Source organism: Carcharodon carcharias, chromosome 11, assembly GCF_017639515.1.
Source record: "Carcharodon carcharias isolate sCarCar2 chromosome 11, sCarCar2.pri, whole genome shotgun sequence".
Lineage (NCBI taxonomy): Eukaryota > Metazoa > Chordata > Chondrichthyes > Lamniformes > Lamnidae > Carcharodon > Carcharodon carcharias.
In genome coordinates this window covers 100,889,646-100,916,635 of record NC_054477.1, presented here as the reverse complement: position 1 = coordinate 100,916,635, position 26,990 = coordinate 100,889,646, and the positions used below count along the sequence as shown (strand labels likewise).

At 45.1% G+C, this 26,990-nt stretch overlaps 1 long non-coding RNA gene across 1 annotated transcript; it reads left to right on the top strand.

Annotated features, from left to right (window-relative positions):
• Positions 1-973: 973 nt before the first annotated feature.
• Positions 974-15,038, top strand: LOC121284421. The gene is made up of 3 exons (XR_005944477.1): positions 974-1,139; positions 10,718-10,799; positions 14,986-15,038. It is a non-coding gene; the product is annotated as an uncharacterized LOC121284421 (long non-coding RNA).
• The last annotated feature ends 11,952 nt before the right edge of the window (positions 15,039-26,990 follow it).

Sequence of the window (26,990 nt, the reverse complement as noted above, 5' to 3'; positions counted from 1 at the left end):
AAATGCACACAGCCCATGTGTAACTGGGTTGCAGGCTGGAGTCATGAACCAAGCGGTCATTGGATAACACTTGATCCCCAATAGCCAACATCCAACAGAGGGCGGTAGTGAGAAGTAACTGAGAAGCATTCTGGGAGAAGTCAGCACAGTCACTGCAACTCAGAAGGGGATCGAGGAGAAGGACCCCTGCCCTCAACAAGAGGAAGAGCATCCAACAGAGGGCAGTAGTGAGAAGTGACTGAGAAGCATTCTGGGAGAAGTCAGCACAGTCACCGCAACTCAGAAGGGGATCGAGGAGGGCCCACTGTCAAAGAACAGAATGTGTAACATTCAATGTAGACCATGTGTAACTGGGTTGCAGGCTAGAGTCATGAACCAAGCGGTCATCTGTCGAAGGGTCATGAGGACTCGAAACGTCAACTCTTTTCTTCTCCGCCGATGCTGCCAGACCTGCTGAGTTTTTCCAGGTAATTCTGTTTTTGTATTGGATAACACTTGATCCCCAATAGCCAACATCCAGCAGAGGGTGGTAGTGAGAAGTAACTGAGAAGCATTCTGGGAGAAGTCAGTGCAGTCACTGCAACTCAGAAGGGGATCGAGGAGAAGGACCCCTGCCCTCAACAAGAGGAAGAGCATCCAACAGAGGGCAGTAGTGAGAAGTGACTGAGAAGCATTCTGGGAGAAGTCAGTGCAGTCACTGCAACTCAGAAGGGAATCGAGGAGAAGGACCCCTGCCCTCAACAAGAGGAAGAGCATCCAACAGAGGGCAGTAGTGAGAAGTGACTGAGAAGCATTCTGGGAGAAGTCAGCGCAGTCACTGCAACTCAGAAGGGAATCGAGGAGAAGGACCCCTGCCCTCAACAAGAGGAAGAGCATCCAACAGAGGGCAGTAGTGAGAAGTGACTGAGAAGCATTCTGGGAGAAGTCAGCACAGTCACCGCAACTCAGAAGGGGATCGAGGAGGGCCCACTGTCAAAGAACAGAATAGCCCCAAACATTACATTGCTGTAGTGTTTCCATCCCTCCCTCCTCCTCAAACCAAAAAAAAGAGAGAGGGAGAGGCAGTACCTTCAGGAGTGTACCAGACCTGTGAGGGATACTTTTCCAAAAATGGATTTTTTTTAAAAAGCAGCTGATTGGTGAGTAAATCCTGGTGAGTTTTTTCCTCAATCTATTAAAGTAATTCATTGCTTAATACTGAGGTAGGGATTAAAAAAAAGTATAGAGTAGTACTGCACAAGTAAAATTAGTCAAGAAGCAAGGTTTCTAGCTAGCATAAGTAAGGCCCCGAGCTATCGTATCTTTTTTATGGGAGTAACTAGCTTAATCAAGAGGGACGTCATGGCAGGAGACCTCAGACCCGTGATATGCTCCTCCTGCAGGATGTGGGAAATGACGGACGCTTCCAGTATCCCTGGTGACCATGTACAGAAGGTGTGTCCAAATGCAGCTTCCACATAGCCAGATTTCGGAGCTGAAGCTGCAGATGGACTCATTGTGGAGCATCTGCGATGCTGGGCAAGTCATGGATAGCACGTTTAGTGAGGTGGTCACACCGTAGGTGAAGATTACACAGGCAGAAAGGGAATAGGTGGCAATCAGGAACAGTAAAAGACTCTGGAAGGTAGTGCAGGAGTCTCCTGAGGTCATCCCCCTCTCTAACAGATATACCACTTTGGATACTGTTGGGGGGATGGCCTCTCAGGGGAAAGCAGTAACAGCCAAGTTCATGTCACTGTGGGTGGCTCTGCTGCTCTGAGGGGCAGGAGGAAAAAAAGTGGCAGGGCTATAGGGGATTCAATAATTAGGGGCACAGACAGACGCTTCTGTGGCCGCAAACGTGAATCAAGGATGGTATGTTGCCTCCCTGGTGCCAGGGTCCAGGATGTCACGGAATGGCTGCAAGACACTCTGGGAAGGGAAGGTAAACAGCCAGTTGTCGTGGTACACATTGGTACCAATGACATAGGTAAACTAAGAGATAAGGACCTGCAAGCTCAGTACAGGAAGTTAGGAGATAAATTAAAATGCAGGACCTCAAATGTAGTAATCTCAGGATTACTCCCAGTTCCACGTGCTAGCGAGAGCAGGAATAAGAGGATAGACCAAATGAACACGTGGCTGGAGAGATGGTGTAACCAAGAGGGATTCAGATTCTTGAGGCACTGGGACCAGTTCTGGGGAAGGTGGGACCTGTACAAACCGAACAGGCTGCACCCAGGCAGAGACGGGACCAGTGTCCTTGTGGGGGCTTTTGCTAGTTCTGTTATGGAGTATTTAAACTAGTGTGGCAGGGGGATGGGAGCCCAGAAGTAGGATCAGATAGGTCAGATTCAGATCAGAAAAATGGAGGTAGAACATTAGCTAGGACGTTGTGATAGACATGGAATTACAGAAGAAGCAAAGTTTACAAAGTATCCAGCAAAGGAAATTGACGGGGTTAAACTGTTTATACTCCAATGCAAGGAGTATTACAAAAAAGGTAGATGAATTAAGGGCACAGGTAGACACATGGCAGCAGGATGTCATTGCTATAATGGAGACCTGGCTAAAGGAGGGACAAAACTGGTAGCTTAATATCCCTGGTTATAGAGTCTTCAGACACGATAGAGTAGGGGATATAAAAGGAGTGGGGGAGGGATGCGGTAGCACTAATGGTTAAAAAATCAATTCCAGTTGTGAGAAGGGATGATATACTAAACAGGTCAAGAAATGAGGCTTTATGGATTGAGTTTAAAAATAAAAAAGGGGCAGTCACACGACTGGGATTATACTACAGACCCCCAAATAGTGAAAGGGAGATAGAAGAACAATATGTAGGCAAATTTCTGCTATTAAGAACAAGAGGTCAATAATAAATATAAAAGCAAAAAAACTGCAGATGCTGGAAATCCAAAACAAAAACAGAAACAGAAATACCTGGAAAAACTCAGCAGGTCTGGCAGCATCGGCGGAGGAGAGCACAGTTGACGTTTTGAGTTCTCATGACACTTCAACAGAACTAAGTAAAAATAGGAAGGGGGTGAAATATAAGCTGGTTTAAAGCTGTGGGGGGGGGGCGGGTTTGTTGGGACAAGCAGCCAGTAATAGGTGGAGATAACCAAAAGCTGTCACTGACAAAAGAACAAAGAGGAGTTGAAGGTGGTGATATTATCTAAAGGAATGTGCTAATTAAGAGTAGAAGACAGGACAGATAAGGTACAGATAGCTCTAGTGGGGGTGGGGGAATACTAAAAGGTAGAAATAAACAATGAGTGGAAATGCATTTAAAAATAATGGAAATAGGTGGGAAAAGAAAAAATCTATATAAATTATTGGAAAAAAACAAAAAGGAGGGGGAAGAAATGGGAGTGGGGTAGGGATGTTGGAGAGAGTTCGAGATCTAAAATTGTTGAACTCAATATTCAGTCTGGAAGGCTGTAAAGTGCCTAGTCGGAAGATGAGGTGCTGTTCCTCCAGTTTGCGTTGGGCTTCACTGGAACAATGCAGCAGGCCAAGGACAGATATGTGGGTGGAGTGTTGAAATGGCAAGCGACAGGGAGTTCTGGGTAATGCTTGCGGACAGACCAAAGGTGTTCTGCAAAGCAGTCACCCAGTCTGCGTTTGGTCTCTCCAATGTCAAGGAAACCGCATTGGGAGCAACGAATGCAGTAGACTAAGTTGAGGGAAGTGCAAGTGAAAAGCTGCTTCACTTGAAAGGAGTGTTTGGGCCCTTTGGTGGTGAGGAGAGAGGAGGGGAAGGGGCAGGTGTTGCATCTTCTGCGGTCGCATGGGTAGGTGCCGTGGGAGGGGGTTGAGGAGTAGGTGGTGATGGAGGAGTGGACCAGGGTGTCACGGAGGGAATGATCCCTTTGGAATGCCGCCGGGGGAGGGGGGGTGAAGGGAAGATGTGTTTGGTGGTGGCATCATGCTGGAGTTGGCGGAAATGGCAGAGGATGATCCTTTGAATGCGGAGGCTGGTGGGGTGAGAACAAGGGGGACATGTTTCTGGAAGGGAGGAGAAGGCGTGAGGGTGGATGCGCGGGAGATGGGCCTGACACGGTTGAGGGCCCTGTCAACTACCGTGGGTGGAAAACCTTGGTTAAGGAAGAAGGAGGACATGTCAGAGGAACTGTTTTTGAAAGTGGCATCATCAGAACAGATGCGATGGAGGCGAAGGAACTGAGAGAATGGGATGGAGTCCTTACAGGAAGCTGGGTGTGAGGAGCTGTAGTCGAGGTAGCTGTGAGAGTCGGTAGGCTTGTATTGGATATTGGTAGACAGTCTATCACCAGAAATTGAGACAGAGAGGTCAAGGGAGAGAAGGGAAGTGTTAGAGATGGACAATGTGAAAATGATGGAGGAGTGGAGATTGGAAGCAAAGTTAATACATTTTTCCAGGTCCCGACGAGAGCATGAAGCAGCACTGAAGTAATCATCGATGTACCGGAGAAAGAGTTGTGGGAGGGGGCCGGAGTAGGACTGGAACAAGGAATGTTCTACATACCCCATAAAGAGACAGGCATAGCTAGGGCCCGATAGTAGGAGACTTCAGCAATCCTAATATCAACCGGGATTCAAACAATATAAGGGGCACTGAGGGAGAAAAATTCATACAGTGTGTCTAGGAAAATTTTTTCAACCAATTAGTGACAAACCCAACGAGAGGAGATGCAATACTAGACCTAGCCTTGGGGAACGAAGAAGGGCAAGTGGCTGAAGAGACAGTTGGCGACCATATCGGGGACAGTGATCACAATTCAATTAGAGTTAGCATTACCATGGAAAAGGACACAAAGATAAGGCAGGAGTAAAAGTCTTGAACTTTGGGAAGGCACATTTTGCAGAAATGAGAAGGGATTTGGCTGAGGTGTACTGGACAGCACTGCTGGAGGATAAAAAAGTGGAAAACCAGTGGGAAGCACTAAAAAGCGAGATCCTAATTGTACAAAGTAGACATGTCCCCTACAAAAATAAGAGTGGTACTGCCAAATCTAGACCCCCCTGGTTGTCTAGAGGAATACAGGGGAAGATTTAACAGAAAAAGAAAGCGTACGATAGACACAAAGAACTAAGCACTGCAGATAGCCTAGATGAATACAGGAAGTGCAGGGATGAAATAAAAAAGGAAATAAGGAAATCAAAGAGAGGGCATGAAAAAAGATTAGCAAGTAAAGTTAAAGATAACCCAAAGATATTTTACCAATACATTAATGCTAAAAGGTTAGGAAGAAAAAAGGAAAAAGTGGGACCTATCAGAGATGAACATGGAGAATTGTGCGTAGATGTAGAGGCTGAATGAATATTTTGTCTCCGTGTTTAAAAAGGAAAGGAAGGATGTAGATATAGTAGTCCAGGAGGAACACTGTGAGATATTGGACGGGATAGTCATAAAGAGAGAGGAAGTACTCGAAGGATTGAAAACCTTGAAAGTTGATAAGTCACCAGGGCCAGATGGATTGTTTCCGAGGCTGCTGAAGGAAGTCAGAGAGGAGATAGCAGATGCTCTGAGAATGATTTTCCAATCTTCACTAGATACAGGGGAGGTACCAGAGGACTGGAGAAATGGAAACATAGTTCCATTGTTTAAAAAGGGATCAAAGGAAATGCAAAACAATTATAGGCCAGTTAGTATTACATTGGTGGTGAGTAAATTAGTAGAATCAATCCTGAGAGATAGGATTAACTGTCATGTGGAAAGGCATGGGCTAGTCAGGGATGGTCAGCATGGATTTGTTAAAGGAAAGTCTTGCCTCACAAATTTGATTGAATTCTTTGAGGAAGTGACAAGAAGGGTTGATGAAGGTAGTGCAGTGGATGTTGCGTACATGGATTTTAGCAAGGCATTTGACAAGGTCCCACATGGCAGATTGGTCAGGAAAGTAAAAGCCCATGGGATTCAGGGTAATGTGGCAAACTGGATAAAAGGTTGGCTTTGTAACAGGAAGCAAAGGGTAATGGTCCTTGGATGCCCTTGCGAATGGAAAGTTGTCTTAAGTGATGTTCCACAAAGCTTGATGTTGGGACCCTTGCTGTTTGTACTATATATTAACGATTTGGATGTGAACTTGGGGGGCCCAATTGGGAAATTTGCAGATGACACAAAGATTGGCTGAGTAGCGGATAGTGTAGAGGATGGCCATAATCTCCAAAATGATATAGATGGGGTGGTGGAGTGGGCGGTAAAGTGGCAGATGGATTTTAACATAGAGAAGTGCAAGGTCATACATTTAGGGAGGTCAAACAGTTACAGGGATTACACAATAAATGGGAATATACTAAGAGGGGTAGATGAAGTGAGAGATCTTGGCGTACAAGTACACAGGTCCCTGAAGGCACCAGTACAAGTAGACAAGGTCGTAAAGAAGGCATATGGAATGCTCTTCTTCATTGGCAGAGGTATAGAATATAAAAGTAAGGATATAATGTTGGAATTGTATAAAACACTGGTGAGGCCACAACTGGAGTATTGTGTGCAGTTCTGGTCACCACATTATAGGAAGGATGTAATAGCTCTGGAGAGAGTGCAGAGGAGATTTACAAGAAGGGTTAGAAAAGTGTAGCTTTGAGGAGAGATTGGATAGGTTGGGGTTATTTTCCTTTGAACAAAGAAGGCTGAGAGGTGACTTGATTGAGGTGTGCAAAATAATGAGGGGAATAGATAGAGTGGACAGGATAAAAATTGTTTCCCTTGGTGGAGAATTCTAGAACCAGGGGACATAGATTCAAGATAAGTGGCAGAAGGTGTAGCGGAGACATGATGAAGAACTTTTTTACACAGAGGGTAATGGGTGTCTGGAATTCGCTGCCCAAGTTGGTGGTAGAGGCAGAAACTCTAAACTCTTTTAAAAAGTACCTGGATCTGCACCTTAAGTGCTGTAAGCTGCAGGGCTGTGGGCCGGGTGCAGGAAGGTGGAATTAGAAAGGGCACCTGGGTGTCCTCGGGCTGGCATGGACAAGATGGGCCAAATGGCCTCCTTCTGCGCTGTAGATTTTCTATGGGTCTATTGTCACACATTCTACAGTCACAACACATCACCTGCTCTGCCATCATGATCATGTTTTAATTAATGTATTATTTTATTAAATGATAATTAATAAGCCCTACTGTTCCCAATGAGCTGCACTCAGTAATGAACTGCTGTCTTCATACTTGCTTACTTAGTGTGCTTAGCAAGACTACCTATATTTATACTAGCTGAAATTCTACAGAGATGAGTCAGCCCTGCAGGCTAGAGAAATTAGCTCAAAATAGCTACCTAATTTATTAACTGCAGCAACCTCTCATGTCGGAAGCTTGTGTATGCATGACTAAGATTAAAAGTGACTTAGCTTTAGCTGTAAATTGCAGTTAAATTCTAAAAACAAATTAAACTAGATTTCAGAGAGAGATTAACCCTTAATTCTAACCCTTAAAAGTCCCTTTCTTACCAAATTCCCAAGTTCACACTCTGTGACTAGCTGAACTCAATGATGAGTTGTTGTCCAGCAGGTTTATTTTGATACAGATTCAGTTGTAAATTGCTTCCCACCATGGTCCTACACATGTGATTAAAAGTGCTAGGCAGAATGATGTAATTTTCTGGGCAACTTCAAGGAATCTAGCCCAGATTTCCAATGGTAGGGTCAGTACTGGAGGCATCCACGGAGAGGTTGGGGTAGTGTACCTCTGTTCTCTGCAAGTTTGAAGCTTGTGCGCAAGTACCACATGTGCACACGTCAGAACCTCATCTAGAGCTGAACGTTTGCTGCTACTTCAATAAGAATGTTTGGCACAACAATTTTCAAGCAACTCATGTAGGTGTCCCATATCTTGTTATATGGATGTAGTACATGTAATGGGCAAGAGATAAAACCGAGCATCAAAGCTGCAAAGTTGACTTTCTTAGGATGCACAAGGACATTTGGTACTTTATACAGCAAAGGATAGTCCTATAGTTCCCTTGAGTTCTACCAGGCTTATTACTTCATATTCATTAATGTTGTTATCAACAATGTTTAATCAAAAATATAAAAGAGAAACAGAAATAGAACAAAACATGAATATTTTCAGATTAATCATAATCATTTGCTACTCAGAGTCTAGATGAAAGGATGATGTTAGATATTTCTTCTTTTGTATTAAAATACTTGAGTTCTTTACATACCTCAGGGCCTCTTAGAACTACCTTCACCAAAGATAATGGTAGTCCAGCTGAAGAAAAAGCTAGAAAATCTATTTTGAGTACAACAATATGGTAAAAGCACATTGTCTTCATTATGGTTGTTTACTGTGTGGGGAATGGGTCAGTTAGCTCCGTCAGTAGATGGCCAGCACGTGATTCAAAATAACACCAACAGCACATTCCCATTCCAGCTGAGGTAACCTTGGGATCTGCTTCCTTGTCCTGCCTCAGAATGGAAGGCAGTACCAAGCCACCACTGACAAAACTGCAAGAACAGCTCAGAATAAGCATCAGCAGACAATGAACCGTGGACCTGCCTTCAGGCAGAGCACACAGACCATTATGTGTAGGAAACAACCTCAAGATAAAAGGCAGTGTCCATTGCCTATCTTTATAAAGAGCTGGAGTATTCATCAACCCAATGAGTCAAACCAAAAATTCATGCCTCAAAGTAATTATTGCTGAGACATTGGAAAAGTATTTTCTTATGTAGTGATTGTGCTGTTGCTTAATATAACTTCAGTAAATCATTTTTTTGTTTCAACAAAAAGTAAGGAAGCAGAAAACATAAAAATACTGAAGGAAGTAATATTTTACATCATAAAGCATTAGCGAAACATTAGGATAAATTAGCATATGTGTGATGTTCTACAAACCCATGTAGTGATAACATTTTTCAGCCCTGGACTCTTATACTTCATCTAATACAAACACTATGGGCTGGATTTACAGCTCCCCACTGGCCATGATGGCGGGGGAGGGGGTGGTGCTCCTAAAATAAATCAGGTGGTCTTCCCAACACTTTCCCGTCCACCCCTGACCTGTCTCCCATATTATGGTGGACGGGGAAGGAGTCAGGCAGCTCAGCCACCTTTAGGCCCATTGAATCATTTAAGTGGCCAGTAACTCCATGCAATGTCAAGAAATGGCTGACACATTGAATACAACAAAGATGAAAGGCACTGACAACATCCCAGCTGTAGTGATGAAAGCTCGTGCTCCAGAATGAGCTACAACCCTAGCCAAGCTGTTCCAGTACAGCTACAACACTGAAACCTAATTTTTAAACGGGTGTTATGATAAATTAGACTTCATCTAATTTAGCTGTGCATGGCCTAATTACTGGAACCCAAATTGCCCTTTTAAAGTCATTTAGTTTGACAGAGATATAACCATCAGGCAAAGATTCAGACAGCGAATTCTCAAATAATATCGAAGTTTATTGATTATAAGCAAATCTTAAACAACAGTAAAATCAATCAAAAACTTAGCAATGAACACAGACTAATTAGTCAACTTAATGAACTAAAACTCATCAACTAACTAACAGAGGAGGGATGTAGGAAAAGTATACTTGTCAATGAAACTGTACGAACTCCATGCTTTCAAATGGGTGACCAATCCAAGAGAAGCAAAACCACAACATCAACTCCTCATGTTGACAGGGGAACCATCAGTGCCTCTGAAAAGCACCACACCTTCCTGGGATTTCTAATTTTTTGCCTAATTTAGAATCTCTGCAGATGCGAATGGTTTGGTCCAGTTTCAGCACAAGTGGTGCCCATTCTGAAAATTGGACTGGCTGTATTATTCCTATATTATTCTTAATTTCTCCAAATGACATAATTCTTAGAGTGTAAGGCTTCCTTAAAAAATACGGGGTGTTGCATCAGGGTCTACATATATTTTAGCTTGTAGACCTTTGATTTTTTTTTTATTTGTTCACGGGATGTGGGCTTCACTGGCAGGCCAGCATTTATTACCCACCCTTAGTTGCCCCAGTTCAGAGGGTACTTAAGAGTCATCCACATTGCTGTGGGTCATGTAGGCCAGACCAGGTGAGGATGGTAGATTTCCTTCATTAGTGGACCAGAAGGGTTTTTCCAATAATCAACAATGATTTTATGGTCATCATTAGATTTTTTAAAATTGAATTTAAATTCCATCACCTGCTGTGGCAGGATTCAAACCAGGTCCCCAGGGCATTACTCTGGGTCACTAATCTAGTGATAATATCATTACACCATCGCCTCCCCAACTCATCTTGGACTACTCTGTCATACTTTTTCAGCTGCTCTGGAGTCCCTCCTGTCCTGACCTGATAAATTTCTGACCAATTTAGTTTGATTTCTTTCAACCAGTCATGGCCCAGAAGGCTGGGTCCTTCTCCTGTCACAACAATTATTGGCAGCTGAGCTGTCTGTTGCCTGTATGATACAGGTACAGAGGTGATGCCTTTCTTGCTTCTCCTGTATGTTTTTAACTGAGCAGCGGTTTTCTCCAAGCTCAATGGCTGGGTACTTTCTCCGAGGCAATTAAAGATGTGTTTACCCACCACTGTGGTCGATGCTCCTGTGTCCACATCCATGTGCAGAGGCTTTCCGTTTACTTGAAGGGTAACAGTGATTGAGTCAGTTTTCCTGGCCTTCAGATTGCATAGGGAATAAATGTCAGTCTCAGCAGCTTCTGGTTCATCTACATTGTGCACTTCATTTAACTTGACCTGATATCTGAATGGCTGCCTTGAAGTAGTCCTGCACTGTTTAACAACATGCCCTTTTTTGTGGCAGTAGTGGCATTCTGCCTCTTTAAATGTACAGACTTCGGGTGCATGATTTCCTCCACAACAGTAACACTTCAACTTCTGGATTACTGGTGAGTTGCTTCAAGTATTTCTTTTCATTTTTCTGGCAGTAGGGACTATGTCCTACTTTGCAGTAGCCTCCCTGATCTTCACGCCATGCCCAGCAGCAGTTTCCCACCCTAGCTGCAAAACGGCGCCATGTTGCATACTCTGAAAAGCCTGTGAGTCCCTCTCAGCACTCTCCATTGCTAGCGCTATCTCCATGGTGCACTTCAGGTCTATATCAACTTCTGCAAGTAAGCAGTGCTGAATGGCGCCATCACTTATGCTGCAAAACAAACAATCTCGCAACAAGCCTTTTAAGGTATCACTGTGTTCCGTTAACTGTTTCAACTTTGCAATGTATGTTGCAATTGACTCCCCTTACTCAAGAGTTAACATACAAATTAGAAGCAGGAGTAGGCCACTTGGACCCTTGAGCTTGGTCCGCCATTCAATAAGGTCATGGCTGATCTGAATGTAACCTCAACCCCACATTCCTGCCTACCCCTAATAACCTTTCATCCCTTGTTAATCAAGAATCTATCCAGCTCTGCCTTAAAAATATTCAAAGGCCCTGCTTCCACTGTCTTTGCAGGAAGAAAGTTCCAAAGATTCCCAACACACTGACAGAAAAAACTTCTCCTCATCTCGGTCTTAAATGAGCAACCCCTTATTTTTAAACAGTAACCCTAGTCCTAGGTTTTCCCACAAGAGGAAACATCCTCTCCACCTTCACTCTGTCAAGGCCCCTCAGGAACTTAAAGGTTTCAATTAAGTCACCTCTTACACTTCTAAATTTCAGTGGATACAAGCCTAACCTGTCCAGCCTTTCCTCATAAGGCAACCCACCCATACCTGGTATTAGTCTAGTAAATCTTCTCTGAACTGCTTCTAATAATTTTACATCTTTTTTTAAATAAGGAGACCAGTACTGTACACAATACTCCAGACATGGTCTCACCAATGCCCTATACAACTATACAGCTGAAGCATAACCTCCCTACTTTTGTAATCAATTCCCCTCACAGTAAGTGATAACATTCTATTATCTTTCCTAATTATCTATTATACCTGCATATTAACCTTTTGTGATTCATGCATTAGGATACCCAGATCCCTCTGAATCCCAGAACTCTGCAATCTCTCACCATTTAGATAATAAGCTTCTTTTTAATTCTTCCTGCCAAAATGAACAATATCACATTTGCCCACATTATACTCCATTTGCCAGATCTTTGCCCATTCACTTAACCTATCTATGTCACTTTATAGCCTCCTTATATCCTCTTCACAATTTACTTTCCTACCTATCTTTGTGCCGTCAGCAAATTTAGCAACCATTCCTTTGGTCCCTTCATCTCAGTCATTTATATAAATTATAAAAAGTTGAGGCCACAGCACTGATCCCTGTGGCACACCACTCATTACACTCTGCCAGCTAGAAATAGACCCATTTATGCCAACCCACTGCTTCCTGTGAGCTGACCAATCTTCTGTCCATGCCAATATGTCACCCTCTACACCATGAGCTTTTATTTTCTGCAATAACCTTTGATGTGGCACTTTATCAAAAGCCTTCTGGAAATCTAAGTACAGTACATTCACTGGTTCCCCTTTACCACAGCACATGTGACTCCTTCAAAGAACTCTAATAAATTGGTTAAACATGATTTTCCTTTTACAAAGCCATGTTGACTCTGTCTGATTGCCTTGAATTTTTCTAAGTGTCCTGCTATAACATCTTTAATAATGGCTTCTAATATTTTCCCTATGACAGATGTTAAGCTAACTGGCTTATAGTTTCCTGCTTTCTATCTCCCTTTTTGAATAAAGAAGTTATATTTGCTTTTTGCCAATCTATTGGAACCTTCCCCGTATCTGGGGAATTTTGGAAAATTAAAACCAGTGCAACAATTATCTCACTAGCCACATCTTTCAAGACCTTAGGGTGCAGTCCACACGGACCCAGGGATTGTCAGTCCGCAGCCCAACAATTTGCACAATACCACTTCCCTGGTGATTGTAATTTTTCTGAGTTCCCCCTCCCGTCCATTTCTTGATTTATAGCTACTTCCAGGATGTTACTTGTATCGTCTATAGTGAGGACTGAAACCAAACACCTGTTTAATTAAACTGCCATCTCCCTATTTTCCATTATCAATTCCCCTTCCCCAGATGCACTCTCTATAGGACCAACGCTCACTTTGTTAACTCTTTCCTTGTTTAAATATCTATAGAAACTCTTACTATCCACCTTTATATTATTGACTAGCTTTCTCTCTATGGTAATTATGGTTTTGTCAGGAAGATATAATAATTCTCATAATGTTATTGGAATCTATTGTAAAGTAGAGTAATAGTGGGGTTTGTGTCTATGTGTGTGTGTTTGTGTGTGTGTGTGATTTAATTGAATTAAAGACACCTGGTCTGGAGGCTTTAATGTAATGGAAGATATGCTAGGTTTGAAATGTTAAGTAGGTAAACATAGGTGTAAAGGGAACATTTGCATTTTTAAATAAATCAGACTAGATTGATTTCAAAGGAGGGGTGAAATGTGTCACCTAGCCAGGAGAAATTCAGAAACAGCATTTTTATTTTCCCAGAGATTACTGGTAAAATTGGTACTTTGATGGATTTTATTATCAGAGAGGTAGACGTAGTGAAACAATGGAAATTTGCACTCAATGAGGAAAATATGGATAAAGGAGAGAAGGCTGTGTGCAAGGGAAAGCATTCTAAGAACTAACAAGTGTGAAAACCTCCAGCATCTAAGCCTCAAGCTGCTGTTGACAAAGAACTGAAGTTAAGAAAACTCACTTTGAAATGGATTGTTCAGAGTATCGTGTTTCTTTGCCTGGGTCTTTTAAAATCAATGTGTCTTACTATTGCCTTAACAAAAGAATAGCTGGGCTTTAGATTAATTAGGGGATTTAGAAGTTATCATAGTAGTAATTTGTAGATCTATGTGTGTACTTAAAATCATTTCTTCTATTAATAAAGGTTTAATTTAGTTTTGTAAGAAACCTGTAAGACTTGATGGTCTTATTATATGGAATTCAAGGCACACATCTCAAAATTTTACAAATTGCAAAACAGTTGCGGCGGTTGTTTCAAGTTTCCCTTTTGGGATTTGAGCAGCTCAGCGTTTACTATCGGCTGTGCCATAACAGTTTTATCTAATGTTTGTTAAGGAAGATCACATGATCTTTAGTAACCAATAGGAGAGTAGTGAGGGCTACCTCTGTAGTTCATAGTCAGTATTAGGGTTTGAGGTGAAAGCACATGTTAGTTGTTGCTGAGTATCTTTGTAAATAAACATAGGGTAGAATTTTCCCCTCCGTTGGGGGGGAAGTTGATGGGCTGGCGCGTGCGGGCATGCTTCCGATTGGAGGCATAGTGCCAATTTATGTGCATGAGCACGAAAGAGTGCACTCATCTCCCTGAGGCTAAATGCTGCCTCAGGGAGATCGCCTCTACTTTCAACAATATTAAAAATAGAAAAAAAAGTCCCTTACATGTCCCCTCATGTTACAATGTCACATGAGTTGGGACATGTTCATAATTTCCATAACAACTTTATTAAAATTTTTAAAACCCTACATGAAACCTCATCCTGCTGGCGGATGAGGTTTCATGCTTTTTGTAGATGCCAACGGGGCTCCTGGCCTGCTCACCAAACTTAAGGTTGGACGGGCAGGTCCTTTAATTGCTTAATTGATCCTGTCAATGGCCTCAAGTGGCCATTGACAGGGCGGCGGGCCCGCAGTCCCCCGGCTTCCTGAAAATTTAAATGGGGCAAGGTGATGTCGGGACTTCTGCCCGACGTCATCCTGTGTCATTTTATGCGTCGGTGAGCGGGGGCAGCGCCTGCTCACTGACAGTAAAATCCTGCCCAAAAATTTTCACTTAAAAAGTGTCTGCTGATCAACTCTATCTATAGTACCCACGCTGCCACCACTTACAACAAGCATATGACAAGGATCCTCACAGATTTCAACAAACTGACGATGAGGATAAAATAAGATCAAACAGAAGAAATCAAGTTGAAAAGAAATCCGCACTGTACTTTGCCTAGTAATTGTAAGTGGAAGTTATGTTTTGAAATGAAGAAGTAATTCCCTTGCAGAATGCTGCAATTCAGAAGAAGTGATCCTTTCAATCAAACCACGGACGATTGTTCTCATTACATTGAACGTCTCACATTCTTTTTCCAAGCGAACAAGGTTACAGGGGATATGTCGCAGAGTCCGCAGCTCAGCCTCCAGCACAGTGACTCTGAGCTGAAGTTCCTCAAGCCGCGAATACTTACTGCAAATGTGTTTGCCCTGGATCATGATGTTATCCAGGAGCTCCCACATGCTGCAGCCTTGATACATCACCTGTGCTGTCATCCTTAATGTGTTTTAAATAATTACTTAATTGTATTAATCACTTATTTTTGTTGCTTTCCTATACATTTTATTAACTTTACTACCAAATTGTGTATTATTTTAAACCTTAGGGATAGAACTTACCCATTTACCAGACACCCACCAAACAGCTAACTCCTTTCCCTGTAGTAGAGCAAGAACCAATTTCCATGAGGTGGGAAAGATAGAAAGAGGAGCAAACAACTCCTTCTCCCCCTTCACCAAACTCCCCTCTCACCAAACTCCAAGTCTTCACTCAGTTAGTCAGCTGCGCTCCATTTTTAAAAATTGAATCTTTGCATGATCACAGAGGGTTTATTCACGGACTCCAAATGAGGCTACATGCTTATTCCAAGACCAAGACTAAAATGCTCCACTCCTAAGAGTTTAGCTTAGGGTTGATTCATCTGTACAGTCACATGATCCGCATAACAGTAAGCAATGGTTTAACTTACAATTACTACCCCTTCTCTCTCCCACTCCCCCCTCTCACTCCCAATCTCCCCCCTCTCTTCCAAGTCCCCTCTCTCTCCCAATACACTGCCTCTCTCCCTATTGCCCCTCCCTCTCTCCCCAATCCACATCTCATTCTCCTAATCTCCCCCCTCTCTTATGCCCCCTCTCTCTCCCAATCCCCCCTCCCTCTCTCTCCCAATTCCTCCTTTCTCCCCAACTCTCTCTCTTCCCCCGCCCTCTTGCTCTCCCTCTCCCCCCACCTTTCTCTCTCTCTCTCTCTCCCCCACCCTCTCTCCCCACAACCACCCTCTCTCTCTCCTCACCTCCTCCCCTCTCTCTCTCGTCTCCCACTCATTCCCTCCCTCTCTCTCTCCCCTCTACCCTTTCTCTCTCCCCCACCTTCTCCTTCTCTCTCTCACACCCCAACTTTCTTCCTCTCTCCCCCTACCCTCTCCCCCTTTTTCTCTCTGTCTCCTTCCAACTTCTGCCTCTTCCCCCCTCCCTCTCCCCGCCTCTTTCTCTCCCCCTGCCCCCTCTCTCTCTCTGCCCCCATTACCTCTCCCCCTGCCTCTCTCTCTCTTTCTCCCTGCCCTCTCTCTTTCCTGCCCCCCTCCTTTTCTCTCCCTGCCCCCTCCCTCTCTCTCCCTCCCCCACCCTGTCTCTCTCTTTCCCTCACCCCTTCTCTCCCTCCTTGCATTCCCTCTTTCTCTCTCCTTGCCCCATTTCTCTGTCTTCATGACCCCTCTCCCCTCTCTCTCTCCCTGCCACTTCTCTCTCCCTGTCTCTCAGGGAGTGAGAGAGGAGGAGCAGGGAGAGAGAGAGAGAGGGGAAGCAGGGAGGGAGAGAGGAGGCAGGGAAAAAGAGAGCAAGAGAGAGAGGACAGGGAGAGAGAGGAGAGATGGGGCTTTCCCTGCCCCCACCCTCCCTCCCTCCCCTTCACTCTCTCTCCCTGTCCCCTCTCTCCCTGCCCCTTCCCTCTTCCTCCAAGACCTGCTCTCTCCCTGCTTCCTTTCTCTCTCTCTCTTCCTGTCCCCTTTCTCTCAGTGCCTGCCCCCCTTCTCTCTCTCTCTCTCTCCCTGGTCCCTCTCTCGCTCGAATTCTTTTTCTCTCCCTGTATCCTCTCTTCTGAGGATCAGTGTCATTATACTTGCGTCCCATTGTTTATGCCAGGCCAATGTATTGGGTAAAAACAAAAATACCTGGAAAAACTCAGCAGGTCTGGCAGCATCTGCGGACAGGAGCACAGTTAACGTTTCGAGTCCGAATGACCCTTCAACAGAACTAAGTAAAAATAGAAAAGAGGTGAAATATAAGCTGGTTTAAGGTGGGGAGGGGGGGGGGGGTGGTGGGACAAGTAGAGCTGGATAGAGGGCCACTGGATAGGTGGAGATAGCCAAAAGATGTCACAGACAAAAGGACAAAGAGGTGTTGAAGGTGGTGATATTATCTAAGGAATGTGCTAATTAAGGGTAGAAAGCAGGACAAGGAAGGTACAGATAGCCCTAGTGGGGGTGGGGTGAAGGAATCAAAAAAGGCTAAAGGTAGAGATAAAACAACGGATGGAAATACATTTAAAAATAATGGAAGTAGATGGGAAAAGAAAAATCTATATAAATTATTGGAAGAGAAAAAGGGGGGGCGGGGAAATCAGAAAGAGGGTGGAGATGGAGGAGAGAGTTCATGATCTAAAATTGTTGAACTCAATATTCAGTCCAGAAGGCTGTAAAGTGCCTAGTTGGAAGATGAGGTGCTGTTCCTCCAGTTTGCGTTGAGCTTCATTGGAACAATGCAGCTAGCCAAAGACAGGCATGTGGGCATGAGAGCAGGGTGGAGTGTTGAAATGGCAAGCAACAGGGAGGTCTGGGTAATGCTTGCGGAGAGACCGAAGGTGTTCTGTAAAGCGGTCATCCAATCTGTGTTTGGTCTCTCCAATGTAGAGGAAACCACATTGGGAGCAACGCATGCAGCGGACTAATTTGAGGGAGTGCAAGTGAAATGCTGCTTCACTTGAAAGGAGTGTTTGGGCCCTTGGACGGTGAGGAGAGGGGAAGTAAAGGGGCAGGTGTTGCACCTTCTATGGTTGCATGGGAAGGTGCCATGGGAGGGGGTTGAGGTGTAGGCTGTGATGGAGGAGTGGATCAGGGTATCACAGAGGGAACGATCCCTACGGAATGCCACCGGGGGGATGAAGGGAAGATGTGTTTGGTGGTGGCATCATGCTGGAGTTGGCGGAAATGGTGGAGGATGATCCTTTAAATGCGGAGGCTGGTGGGGTGATAAGTGAGGACAAAGGGGAGAGAGAAGAAGGTGTGAGGGCAGATGTGCGGGAGATGGGCCGGACACGGTTGAGGGCCCTGGCAAACACCGAGGGTGGAAAACCTCAGTTAAGGAAGAAGGAAGACATGTCAGAGGAACTGTTTTTGAAAGTGGCATCATCAGAAAAGATGCAACGGAGGAGAAGGAATTGAGAGAATGGGATGGAGTCCTTCCAGGAAGCGGGGTGTAAGGAGCTGTAGTCAAGGTAGCTGTGGGAGTCGGTAGACTTGTAATGGATATTGGTGGACAGTCTATCACCAGAAATTGAGACAGAGAGGTATTGGGCACTGGTTCTGCTGGTAACTGGTCAGTGGGAAAGTAAACTACAAGGTTGCTGCACCCACTCCTTATTCACAGCATCAATGGAATCAGTTGTATCTCCCATGCCAGAAATTCACAGACAATGTGTTTGCCCTGACAGGTATGATAGTTGCTTGTTGTTAACTGAACACAAGATTGTGCTAATTGCATTTCAAAGACTCTATTGCATTGTTTTTGTTCACCTTTGAAGGTTTGTTCTTGAGGACTTGGAAATAAAAGCAGTTACCAATCTCCATGTCTTGTGAAAATTTATAGCCAGAATATAACGTTCGTTGGGCGGCTGCGCGCTCGACCCGAATGAGCGTAAAATGACACGAGATGACATTGGGCGAGTGTCCCGCTGTCATCATGCACTAGTGCAATATTTCAGTAGGCAGGCACACGTGGCAGTTGGTAGCGTGCATGCCGACAATTAAAGAGCCTATTAAGGCCACTTAAAAGGTAATTGAATTAAATTTTCGCTGCCCGTCCAACCTTATGGTTGGTGAGCAGGCAAAAAGGCCAAGCGGCCTTTGCATTTTTTAAGAAACCTCATCCACAGGCGGGATGAGATTTCCAACAGCTGTTAACAATTAAATAAAAATTAAAACATTTCATTAATAACATGTCCCTGCTCAGGTGACGGAGTCACATGAGGGGACATGTTTTATAACGTTTTAAAAATCTTTCTTTTTAATGTATTAAACAGCCTTAAGGAGCTTTTCCAGCACATGCACGAACTTACACACTTGCCCTCCTCCCCCAACACATGGGCAGCACTGAGCGCTGCTGCACGTGACTCATGCTGGGTGGGCTTTGATTGGCCTGCCAGTGTGAAATCGCGTTCCGGCCTTGATTACGAGAAGGGGTCGGCTTCCTGACCACCCCCGCCTGCTCCCGCCGAGCCCACCCAATGAGGGAAATACCCTCTCCATGAGAAATTGGGCCAAATGGTCAAAGTACACCTGCGCCTGAAGCCACTTGGGATTATGAAAAGCTTCAAGTTTAACCAAAGAAGGCAAAGGAGGGGATCCAAATGTTTCTCAGCTGATGGTAGAACAGTGGAAACTATATGACATGTGACATTGGTGGGTTTCTTGATGATGCCAGAAGGAAACATGGTGCCAGAAGGAAACATTGATACAGAGCAAACAAGGTTGGAGACAGACTGGCATCTGTTAGAACTCTATGAGAGGCTGCAGCCAAGATTGCTGGCAATGGACTCCAACAGCTCCATGTTGGATGTGTGATAAAAATAATTATCATGCAGATTGGTGTTTTTGAAAAAAAAATGGCATAAACTGCCTGATTTGAGGGAATAGTTCACAACATCAGTAAGTGTTGGTGGGGCTTTCAGAAATGAACGTAATCAGAGATGGGAGAGGGTGGCACAGAACAAGGTAGAAGAAATGTTTCCTGCTCCACCTGGCTTACTATCCAAAAATTGTTCCTTATGGCCATGATGCAGCCTGCCCACAGCTGAATCCTGTTGGATTTTAATGTCCCCAGGAGACAGGATGGCAGGTGTGGGGCCATAAAATTGCCCCTTCTCAGCTCTGCGGGCATTTAACTCACTGTAAAGGCGGCGTCAGGTGGTCCACCCACCTGTGGGCCAAGTGAGACCCTTATTTTGTCAATTAATGGCCATTGAAGGGCCTCCTCCCCCTATTGCTGGCTTTTCACCTGTAGCAGGGAGGCTGGTGCCAAGTGTCCAAGCCGCCAACTGAAACCTGATCACATTGCGGCCAGGGTGCGGGCATACCTCCTGGCCCTGTGCCCATCAGAAGCCACTGAAAGGTTCCCCTACAGCCCCCTTATTTTCCCTTCCCCCACACGCCCTGGTGATTCCAGCCCCCCCTCCCCCCCTACCCTCTAAACCCTGTTCTGGGTTCCTGGCTCCTCTTCTTCCCGGCACTCGCTTTAGCTCCAGCAATGGCCACTGCTCCCAGTGGGTAGGACAGGATAGCTGCCAGCCATTTCATTGATTGGCAGCTCTAGAAGGCAATAATTCCTCTCCGATAGGGGTGGAAGACTCACCTCAAGTCAATTAATGGCCAGAGGGCCATAAAATGATTGTAGGATGAACCAGCTAAGCACAGGCAGTCTTGTCACTGATGTTTATGCCGGGACCCGGGGAACTTGCAACCCCTGCCCTGCATAAAATTATGTTTCATTTTTAGTCAGCCATGGAGAGCCACCAGCCAGATTGGCACTTAAATCACCACCTGTAGACTAGGGAACTTAGAAGCCAAGCGTGCAAGCTATCCATAGTGAGCATGATGTATTAATTCTTATTGGCCTACAAGGCATTTGTGACCTAGTGAATGCACCAAGTCCACTGTCTTATCCATGCAATGACCCTGAAAAACTACAATGACATTGAGCTCGAATGTAGTGATGATCTTCACTGGCACTGACAGTACTGAGGAATTTTGAGTTTGTGATTTCAGGACCCCCCCCCCCCCAACCCCCACCAGCAGATGACTAAAGACATAACTCTGGACACAATACTCGCAAATAAAGTCTAGGAATTTCCAATAGGAAATTCTATGATACTGCTCTATTGCGTGCCTCCAAATTTCTGATCTCTTCTGCTGATAATTCCTTATTCCTTTTTTAGAAACAATTTAATGGGTGTAACAACGTTCACTTACCAGGACCAACATCCTGTGTCTCAAGGAGGTGTGGAATACATTGAACAAGATTTTGGATTTCGCCACCTAAAACAGGTGCAAGGCCCCTCACATCTGCCAATGAGGAGCCTACCAATAGTTTTACAACCCTCTGGGAAATTGGGCTGCCATGAGTAGAGCAGAACTTTGTGCTTTCAGTTTCAGATGAGTCCTGAGAGCTGAAACTAGCCTGAGATCGCCCAATACCTGCTTTCCTGTCTCAGCTTATAACTTATCAGAGAGCTGTTGCTAGTGAGAGAGACGGCCCCAAATAAAATAAATTTGGAGGTGCCACCAGCTCAGCTGAAACTTTAAAATAAAACCAATTTTGGGTGTGGGTTGGCCTCTTCATGTAAATATATGGCACCTGGTTCTGCCTCTAAATGGGCTCTGTGAGAATGGATGTTTTTTTTTATTTTTGGGGAATACTGTGTTATTCTGTGAAGAAGGTTGTGTGTGTGTGTAAATGATTTGATTGAGCTGGGGAAAAGTTACTAGAAACAGATTGTCTGGGAGATAAGACATAAAAGGAAAGAGGCATTAGGTGTGCATTTGTAATGAGATATTGTGGTGGGTCTGAGGCACAAGTAAATAGGTTGGATCTAACATTTGCATTTTTAGGTAAGTTGAGAGTGTATTTGAATATCAAACAGAAGTCAGAGGTGGCAAGAAACATTTTTGTATCTTACAGGGGTTCCATGAGTAAACAGAAGAGGGTATATTACATTTTATTGACCCAAAAACAGACAAAATAGAAGCATGGATGACTTTATATTTGGAAGGATTTGAGTCTCAAAGAGGTTTGAGAACAATGGAACCTGAGCTGAAAGGGGGAAAAAGGTATTTTAAAGTTACTGTGGCAAGCTTAGTGGTTGGGTGTTGGTAGTTGCCCATGTGAAGAAGATCTCCTGGAAACAGTTCTAGGCTGGGAGAAGATGCAATTTGAATCAGCCATCCAGGCAAGCCAGAAAAGTCTTGGGCTGTAAAAGCAGCCTTTTGAAGTCTTGGATTTCCACAGCAGAGTGGAAGAGAGTGTAAGAGGTTGTGTATTATGCCTTTATTAAAGCTATGGCAGTTTGCCTTGGGTAATATTACTGGACTTTTACAGTTAAACATCTAAAAGGGAATGTTGCCTAGAAAGTGTTTACTTGTGGGTCTGACCCAGTAATGATTCTTTTATGAGAATCTTTTGCAAGACTAATTTTAACTGTGTAGCTGTAATCTTGTGTGCTTCAGTTTTCTTCTTGTTAATAAAACTTTTTATTTTTAAAATCCCAGAAGTGTTACTGGACTTTTTTCTGCTGAGATCTTATGTTTTCTTCTTGTTTTCAGATTACAAAAAAAGGGTATGGCCCATAAACTAAGTCTCCCACTGGGATTTGGGTGGCTTAGCAATTAACATCTGCTATGGTCATAACAGCTCGAACCAATTTATCCTCACCTCGGTGTATGGGTTCCTGTATTTCTGCTTAGCTGCACTTCTCATTCAGACAACCCTGGAATGCTATACCCAGGCAAATCAGCCTCAGAAATTTCTTGAAAACAAATATCCAGGTGATGGTACTCACTGATAGCCAACATTTATAATATTGTGTTATGCCTTGACCAGTGTTTGCAATGCTGGTTCCTAATGTCCGATGTGTGTTTTACAATGACATTAATAGTTTCCAGTCAGTGACCTGAAAACAGCAATTAACACTTATTTCGTGGCTGGGTCCAATTCATTGTAGCCACGACACATATTCTAAATATTATGTAGTTTGTACACCTCAAAATATGTGCAAATTAAATCAATAGATTAAAGGAGTGATTTTGTGAAGCTCATTAGCATGAAGTGCAGTACATCCCCCAGTTCAGTGTTGCATAATAAGGGAGGTCACTGAGGCAAAGAGAGCTGAATACATTTCATTCTCTCTTACCAGAGAGAAATATGTTTAGTGCGTACATAATTTTGTGAAGATTGTAGACTTCCACATCTCTCCGTTCACTCATGCCTTTGTTACCTCTTGACTCTATCCTCTGCAAAATTGAGGTTATCCAAACTTTGCTGCCAGTATCCTCCCTGACACCAAGTCCCTTTCATCCATCTCCCCTGTGCTCACTGACCTGGCATGACAGTGGCTCCCAGTCAAGCAATGCCTTGATTTTAAAATTCCCATCCTTGTTTTCAAAGCTCTGCATGGCCTCTTCAATCCCTATCTATATAATGTCCTACACCTCCACAAACCCTCCAAAATGTCTGTGCTCTTCTAAGTTTTTTGAACATTGGTACTGCTGCAAAGGCCCTAAACTCTGGAAATTCTTTTCCAAGCCTCTCAGTCACCCTAACTCTCTTTCCTTGTTTTCAGACTGAAGTCTTTGACCACATTTTTGATCATCAGCACCTAAATCACCTTATGTAGCTCAGTGTCTAATTTTGCTTTGTAATGCTCCAGCGAAGTGCCTTGTGATGTTTTATTTTTTTAATGTTAAGTTTTATTATATTACGTTAGAAGTGCTATATAAATATAATTAGTTGTTGTTGTTTGGTGGTGTGCCATTGACTGCATACACATTTCTTTGTGTGCTCTGCATGCCAATTCTGAGATGTACTGCAGCCAGAAGCAATTCCACACCTCATGTCGAGTTGGTCTGTGGCCATACTGAGTACATCATGCAAGTCAATGTCCTGTATCCTGGAAGCAGTGGGGGAGACTAGAACCAGGGGACACAGTTTAAGAATTAGAATAATTAAGTCTGAGATGAGGAGAATTTTTTTTTCAGAGGGTTGTTAGTGTGTGCACTTCTCTTCCCAGAGAGCAGTGGAGGCAGGGTCATTGAATTTATTCAAGGCTGAGTTAGGCAGGTTTTTGATAAACAAAGGAGTCAATGGTTATGGGGGAAGACAGGAAAGCGGAGTTGGGACCACAACCAGATCAGCCATTATCTTACTGAATGGCAGAGCAGGTTGAAAAGATCGAATGGCCTACTCATGCTCCAATGTTCCTACATTTACCTATTCCTGCTCCTATGTTCTTATTTTTACCTCTACAAAATGTTTTCAAAAGTAAACCAGAGCCCAACTTCCCGCTTCGATCTGGGCGTTCTCTTCTATTACTGCAGATACCACATGATTGGCTAATGATTGTTTCCATGAACTGAAACATTTTGCAGGAATCACACAGCAAAATTTGTAGGCAGAATTCTTCCTTTGGCAATCGGGGCGGGCCCCACATGCATGCATAATAAATGATGCATGTGACATCGGGCAAGCATCCTGATGTCACCACACGCCATCGTGATATTCGGTGGATGGGCGCGCGATGATCTCCGATGCGTACCCGCCATTAATTAACGGGCCTTGAGGTGCCAATTGATGGCGATTTTTCAGCACCCATGCAATTTTCAGGTCGGTGCATGTGTGCAATGGGCAGGCGGGTAGGACACATTTGTATAAACCTTATCCACGGGCGGGATAAGAGGGCTCAGTGGGGTCGCAAGTGTGCTCTGTCAAATACTGAGGTTTCAAAGTTACTGATACTTGCCTGTGTGATCTGCAATACTTCAAAACACATACCAGCTGCTTGGTCTGGACTCACAACCTTCAGGTCAGCACTCTGCAGTGAGGAACTTTTTTGGGCCTGCATGTTTCAGGAAGCCTTCCCTTAGCCTGGGGATGGGAGCTGAACTCTCTGCTGGAGGCACCTCCTCAGAGGAGGAAGGGAGGACTAGAAGGGGGAGAAGGCCAGCAGTGCACATTCAGCTTCCAGCAGAGCCAGCTTTGGGAGGTCAGGCGCAGGCACAAGGAGTGCAGGGCCATGAGGTAGTCCAAAGTGCAAGGGGCTGCAGAAGATGCCTGTATCCTGCTGCCAAGGTATACAGGCGGTGAAGCAGCTACCTCAATATGTCTGAGGTGCAGTGCTGAAGGAGGCTCCATCTCTCAAGGGAGACAGTCAAATATATCTGTCAGATGATTGGGCCTGAGATCTCCGTGAACTGTGTGGGTGGACACCCCATGCCGGTGGCTCTGAAGGTCACAGCTGCTCTCAACTTCTACGCCTCTGGCTCCTTCCAGGGCTCGGTGGGTGATCACAGATGCTCTGTTCAGGCGTGCATTGACCTTCATCCACAATTGTGACCAGGCAAGTCAGGCACAATGAGCCAGAGGCTTTGCAGCCATTGCTGGCTTCCCCCATGTCCAGGGCACCCTGGATGCCCTGCACACATGTGGCCATCAAGGTGCCAGCAGGTGAGCCCGGTGCCTTCGTCAACAGGAAGGGCTTCCACTCCATGGACGTGCAGATAGTGTGTGATCACAGGATGCAGATTCTACAAGTCTGTGCAAGGTACCCAGGCAGCTGCCACGATGCCTACATCCTGAGACACTCCCAGGTGCCGGGGCTCTTCAGTGCTCCGGCTTGGCTGGATGGATGGCTGCTGGGTGACAAGGGCTATCCCCTCAGAAGGTGACTCATGTTGCCTCTCCGCCATCCAAGAACAGAAGCTGAGCAGCAATACAATAGGAGCCACGCCTCCACAAAGGCTGTGGTGGAGATCGCCATTGGTCTTCTCAAGATACACTTCTGATGCCTGGACTGCTCAGGGGGCACATTCCAGTACCCCCCAGATCGTGTCTCGGTGATGGTGGTTGCATGCTGCACTCTGCACAATCTTGCGCTGGAAAGGGGGGATGCAGTGGACGATGAAGATTTTGATGCAGTGTCTGCAGCTGCACATGATGAGTCCAGCAGTGAGTCCGAGGATGAACACGCACAGGGAAATTCTGAGGGGGTAGGCGCTGACCCAGGCATATTGCAGGGAGGCAGGTACACCCAGGAGGCTTTAATCCAATGAACCTTCAGCTAGCAAACCACATTTGGACCTTCAACATATGCCAGGGCTGCAGGCTCCATACTCGATACCTAAGTGCAAAACCTGTCTGGTTAGGAACATTAACTAAGGTCCTTGTTAATAAAGCTGAATGTCCCACAAAACACTCATTACATTATTGGAAACCATCCACCTGCAGAAGAAAAGAGGCACCCTCAGCCATGGTGACATGTCTGAATTTATTATTGCAACCAAAGAAATTTAATGAAACAAAATGACAAAGGTGTTTAAAATCACACCAACTCATAAAGACCTCACCTTGGGCCAACACAATAGCACCAGTGAGAAACATCAGGTGCCTTCTGTTTACGTTTCCAGGTGCTACATCTTGATGCTGACCCCTCGCTGGGAGTGGCATCTGAGACAGCCTGCTGACTCTGCTGTCCTGTTGGCCTCGATGACCTTGGAGGTCGTCCTCTGGCCCTTGGAGCCTGTTCTAGCCTCACCTGGGAGGGAGCTGCCACTTCCACCCCTGGCATCTCCCCAGTTGTCACAGCCTCACCAGATGCTGTGACTGTCACTGGGAGAGGGGCAGAGGAGCTGCCGCCCTCATCCGGAGCGCCCTGAGAGGAGCCCGAAGAGACAACAGGCAGCTGCTGCGCTGATGTGAGGTTGCTTCAGACTTCCCTGCTCACTGTGGATGGATGGGCACCGAGCTGGGAAACTTAGTGCCCAGACCATCTCCTACACTGGCACTGACCAGCTGAGGTCAATGCCAATGTGAGGGCTTGCTGGTCAGAGTGCATCCCCAGGAAGCCCTGATGGGTCTCCTGGAGGAGCCTTTCCATGAGAGTCGCCATTCTCTCCTTGGAGGATGCATGGCGCTCGGCCATGAGGCTCATTGCTTCAGTGATTGTCCATGTAGACTCCTCCACCATGGACACCAAGCCAAGCAGAGCCTCATGTATCTCCCCCAGATGCTCCCGCACACCCAGCTGCATTTCCTGCCCCTGCTGCGTCCAGAGGCACATCATCAGTTACTGACCGAGCATGTGCCTGGTTCCCTGCAGTCCTCCGACTGCTGGAACCATGGGCACTCTCTGTCTCTGCCAGCTCCTCCAGTGACTGTGAAGTGCCCTCACCGCTATGCCCCGGGACACTAGCCGATGTTCTAACTCCCACCGAGGTGCTGGTATATGCGCTGGTGCCTACCTGGCAGAGATGGTGTGGCGCTGGTGAGACTCCAGGGCCTCAGGTG